Source organism: Notothenia coriiceps, unplaced genomic scaffold (genome assembly GCF_000735185.1).
Source record: "Notothenia coriiceps isolate Sejong01 unplaced genomic scaffold, NC01 NC01_scaffold00032372, whole genome shotgun sequence".
Lineage (NCBI taxonomy): Eukaryota > Metazoa > Chordata > Actinopteri > Perciformes > Nototheniidae > Notothenia > Notothenia coriiceps.
In genome coordinates this window covers 96,662-102,399 of record NW_011365073.1, presented here as the reverse complement: position 1 = coordinate 102,399, position 5,738 = coordinate 96,662, and the positions used below count along the sequence as shown (strand labels likewise).

The window sequence follows — 5,738 nt, the reverse complement described above, 5'->3', positions numbered from 1 at the left end:
GAGAACAGGTATATAAAGAGCATTCGCAAATCCCCGCTGTCGTTCGTTTTCTTCAGTTATCGCTGGCTATGATAAGCTAGCCACGTCTTATCTTAAACCCCCGATAGGCCAAATGGTTCGTCCTGAAGGAGAGAGGAGGAAATTAAATGGGTTTCACCACAAAGTTGACTTTAGGGGCTGCAATCCTCCCTAGAACTAGCAAAGTCATTATTATTATCAATTTTGTTGCTCCCTTTCGCCGAGGTACATCAGTTTCATCAGTTTAACACTTTGGATGCTATCATAGTCAAGTTGGTTATAGTTATTGACTTTTCTCTACATTCAAAGAGAACCCATTTATGTTGGCTGTTTTCCTATGTTTGTGGAAAGTAACATGGTAGATTCGAGCTCCAAAATATGCTTGTAATTCATTGCATATCAGAATAGATTCTTATAATTTGAAACCAAAAATAAACACAAACTTTTTGGCCCGCAGCTCCTCACACAAATATGTAATATGTCACTGAGTTGTAAAACAGACATCACAAAGTTATATTTGATTATTAAATATTATTATTATATATTTTAATTTATAACTTTAATACCTTATCACCTGAATCTCCTCCTAGAGCACCATTTTGGTTTTTTTAACCAAATATCTCACGGAGGGGCGTGGCGAGTGGCACCTTATTTTCATGTAAAGTAAAAGTAAGAGAATCAGCACTTTGGAAACAGGGCTGAGACAGAGGGGATTATGGGATGCTACAATTAATTATCTGTTTGGCATTTCGAGCCAAACACTTCAGAGACATGTTTTGTATATATCTGAGACCTATAATATATTGATGAAATACAGTATAATAGGGGACCTTTAATGACAACATAACTACAACAGTTAGTGTATGTATTAATTATTTAGAAACAATCAGCTCAAATGCCACAGTATGAGGTTAGGGTTAGCCATTCTTCTGCAGTAAGAAGCACTATTACTGTTTGGTACTTCAAACATTATGTAGCAGAAAATACTCAAGTATCATTTTAAAACCAGAACTATTATTTTAGTATCGTTAGCTTGATGTACTGCTGCAGTTATTTAATTAAAGGTGATAAATACTGTTATTTGACTATCCACATGTATTGGCTGGCATATGGCCTAACCGTTAAACAGTTAAATAATATCCAATGAGTATAATGAATTTTCACTTTAAAATAATATTAATATTTTGATCTTGTTCCATTAAAAACAATCCAAATGTATTATCAAAATGCAATATGTTCAGAATGTGGCCAGCTGCACATTAACACTCCTGCCTTAACCCTGGTGAATACTGCTGCTTTCCCCTTGGCAATGTTTCCTGTGGACAGGTGGCCGAGGCGGAAGGCCCACATTGTGTTTGCACTGCAAGCAATGAGAATGTGCTGCAGTGAATCCCCAAACAAACACACAGACACAAAAACATGAACCCTCTTTTCTTTTTTTGCTTCAGAGGACTTGTTAAAAATCCTTTCAAATTCAATCAGTGAGAAAGGCGGGAAATTAAGTAGAGGGTTAACGTGGTGTGAATTCATTACCCCATCGTTGCTGAGGTAGCTCAAGAACTGTAACCCCGAAGCACCGATTCTGGTGATCCATCTTCTTCTGTCATTGAGAATTTATTAGGATTTAGCAGAGATCTTGACTACACACGAGGAAGACCAGACCAGAAAATAACATTGTCACTTTCAATCACCTCCGCCCTCTATTCTGCACAGTGAGGTGCCTCTTAACCAACGATGGACATTCAAAAATGATTATTTACAACAAACACAAGCTTAAGATGTCCACTGTTGCTATTGTTCTATCTGAGCAATTCCTTCTGACACTTATTGATGTACATTCCTCAAAAAGACAATGTATAATAGCAACTACTCAGCGCAGAAACTGCTGAGACAATGAGATGTTAGCACGTCCAACTTTGTATCTTCGTAAGACATTAACTGTATTTTCGAACATAATGTGGCTCTTGTAAAGCCATTACAGCTGTCATATACATTTTTTTTAAATCTAAGCTGCTCTAAACCTGTTTTTAAATAAAAAATATCTTTATCTTAAACCTTATCAATAATGTGATACAGTTTGTGTGAATATTATAAGCACTCAGGAGGCAATTTCTCATAATCACAAATCTTGACACTGATTCACTCACTATTAAGCAGTAACTAGGCAGAATGTGGGAATTGAACGTAACGATGTAATATGGAAATATATTAGTCGCTGACTTTTTTAGATCGTTGCAATAAGTCATTCATATTAACCCTCCTGTTGTCTGAGGGGTAAATCTGACCGATTTACTACTTTCATCAATCATAACTTTTTTGTTTTACATTCGATTACATTAAGGCTTTATGATATCCTTCACAGTAGACATATCACATTGCTGATCACCACTTTCATTGAATTTTGGATGATGTAGTCAACTCTGTAACACCCATGGTGTTCCCGGTCAAAAATGACCGCCATAAAGAAAAGAAATTAGTAACCACCCGGATCAGATAAAACACACACACACACACATACACACACAAACACCCAGGCCCGCCCCTCCCTACAAGCAGATCATGCAGACTGCGTGGGGCCTCACCTCGCGGAGGGGGCCTTACCTGAATCGCAAATTCGCCGCAATTAGGCACTGCCACAGTGTAGCCGCTGCGAGGCTCCGGTGCTCGAAGTTCACGCGCTTGCTCCACTAGCACCCCCCGAAGTTCGCGATACAGAGGGCCTCATCACATAACTTTGTGTGTTCAAAGCGTCAGAGCGTTTCAGCTGTTTCAGCCAGAGACATGCCGTTTTTTTCCTCTTAAACTACAGAAACGGCAATAAACAACTCCATTAAGTTTTTCATTGAGAGGCGTTTACTTATTTCGGTGAAACAAATGTGCGTAACGTTTTAAAAGATGCTGATAGTCTCACCTTGATTCTGGTGCATATAGCTTATTGTTTTCTGTTTGTTCGTTTAAAGAGTGGCCGTTTCTCAATCGCGAGGATACTGGCTTGGTAGTCGCATACTTCCGAGTCACTTCCGAGTCACTTCCTTCAGAAACGAAGCAAGTATACTTCCAAGCCACGGCTTCGGAAAACAAAGAAGAATGGAACAGGCTAACAAGTGTGCCACTCTCTCTAACGGTTTCAACATAAACACCGAAAAATAAATACCTCCCGATGTCTATCTAATTATGAACTTGCTTTACTTTCACGGAACACATTTTTGGTGATAACAAATGCAACAAAGTAACATATTTACCAACACATGTTCTACGCCACTACATACTTACATTTAAATGTGTGCTGTGCTGCGTCGGTTCAGCCATTCTCCGCAAGGGTTTTTGAAATTGGTCCGTGCGCAAAGTATTGTGGGGATTTGAAGGACGCGAAGTCTACCCATGTGCAGCCTCGAAATTACCCCCAAACCAAGGACGTGGCCTCGGTGGAATTCCAAGTATGCTGGAGATTGGAACAGTCCTTCGGCGGCACTCGATGACGTATCCTTGAAATATTGGCTTGGAAGCCAGTTTCCTCGCGATTGAGAAACGGCCCGTGTAAGAGTCACGTTTCTGAATCGGACACTCTGAATGGATGCAGTCACAGCCAATCGGAGTCTGATTCAGAGGGTTGCCTTTCAGTTCCGTTGTTATGTGTACTGAAACGAGAGCCGGTATAATTCCACGCGCGAAAACAAAATAAAAGTTGGAATACGTTATTTTAGTGTTTTGAAAGTAGACTGAGGTATGGCAAGGAAGTTTACTACAGCTGAGGCTTTGGAGCTGATTTTTCAAGGGGACGATGTTGATGAAAATTCAGACGAATCTGCTCAGCATGCCATGTGTGATTGTGGACATGATCATGTGTACTCTTCAAAATTGGCAGGAAAAAAAATGACAATTCCTCGGAAAAAAAACGCCCATGGACACTGCCCAAAATAATGGGAATAACTAATGAACAGAATAAGTTAGAATCTTCTAATCAGTTCTGATACAATGATAATAAACATGTGCAATTTTCCGTGTTGAAAGTTTCTTTCAATGTTATGGTCAGCAGTTATTTTTAATGAAATAAGTACAAAATTCAAGCTCCTCTTTTTATTTATTTTTTATTTATGGGCAAATATCCCCTATTACGGTACGTCCACACAGCGGCTTTGGAAAAAGCTTGCCGGCGGGCGTGTCTGAAGCTCGACCAACAACCAATCACATGAATCTCCAGCCCTTGACACACAAGCAGCGGTTTGATTCGTTAGAGCTTGTACTGGCATATGATTTGATTGGCTGACGCTTCCATGTGGGTTTAGTAGTATGGGCGGATGCGTGGGTGTGTTGTGTGGCTTTTGGCTCTGGACGGTCCGGTCCGTTGCCGAGCGACTGAGAGATGGTGGCTAAGTCAGCTGCACAGACTCATGTGATTAGTAGTGTGACAGTCCAATATCTATTAGCTTCTTCGTGGAATAAACAGCGAATGTTTGTGGTGTACCGTCAGGATGTGTCGTAAGTGGAGGGTGGGTTTGTTGGTGGTGGCGGGACCGCCGATTGGCGTGACTGAAGTCTGCCGATTGGAGCTTGCGAATGGAAATAAGAGAGCAGATTGTCGAGAGAGTCGATAGAGACAAGATGGTGCAAGACAGTAGTGCTAATAGAATGTATGCTCACACAAGTGTTCGTGTAGACAAGACGGGAAGAGACAACTGAGGCATGGTTGATAATAATTGAAATTGAATGTAGTTTTCGGGTTACAAGTGGGGGGGGGTGAGAAACAGGTGAGTTGAAGACAAGAGTGCGAGATGAAATGATTATGGAGTGGGGACATGAAGGGGAGAACCTTGGGTCATAGAGGTAGGGAAAGTAGAGCAGGAAGGTAAGCACATCGAAAGTGTGTCCACGGGATGTGTTGGTGTGGAGGTTTCGATTTAGATTTTCAAGCTACCGGATTTATGGGTTCTCGCGCGAAACTCTTGGAGACCGACGTTCCGTATTATGGGGCAGCTGTATCAGCTAGATGTGCGAAAGAGTGAATTAGCTGGTCTGAAGGTTTAGCTAGGGATAGTTGTTGGGGGAGATGGCGGTGAGAAGCGGGAACGGCGATAGACAGGGTGCAACAGGGTGAGCGCGCGTGGGTGTGATGGGGTGTTGCACAAGTGAGCGAGTGCGTGTGGGAACGTTAGAGCGGCGGGGCGGTAGGAAATAAAAACCAGGACGCGATTGGGAGCCACTCGGACCAGTTAGGGAAGTTTCATCCTAGGGTCGGTTTTTTCAAGACCCGTGGGACGACATCTGGGAATGGGGGGAGGCGGGACAACACCAAGAAAAGGGGGTAATGAAACCACGAAATTCCAGTTTAATCTGACCAGTTTTAGCAAAAGTTGGGACACTCTGGGGTGTATCTGGTAAAGGGCAAAAACATATGAAGAAACACAAAAACGAATATTTAATCATAGTACAAGAAACGTCATATTATGCGGGTAGTTCGAGAACATGTGTAGGGGCCTTTAGTCGTGTTGGAGTCGATTGACTATATAGCAGTGAGTTAATCTGCCGAGATATATGTGACTATGGGGCCGGCAGTGTGTGTCGCAATTTTTTTAGCAAGGTTTACGAGACGGGTAAGGTGAAACTTACCCCACTGCAGTGACGAGTGAAAAGCGGGCTTGACGTAACACCATTCGTTTCGCCTCTAAAGGTCCGTAGAGTCCTGAAGTTTTCAACTCGTTACAAGTTGAAAACTTAGAAGA

At 41.8% G+C, this 5,738-nt stretch overlaps 1 long non-coding RNA gene across 1 annotated transcript in view; it reads left to right on the top strand.

Moving 5' to 3' along the window:
- Positions 1–2,073: 2,073 nt before the first annotated feature.
- LOC104960766 (uncharacterized) overlaps positions 2,074–5,738 on the top strand; it is a 10,684-nt gene continuing 7,019 nt past the window's right edge. The window contains exons 1-2 of the long non-coding RNA XR_800017.1: positions 2,074–2,085; positions 4,594–4,596. This is a non-coding gene — a long non-coding RNA (uncharacterized lncRNA). The remainder of the gene's footprint in view (positions 2,086–4,593; positions 4,597–5,738) is intronic.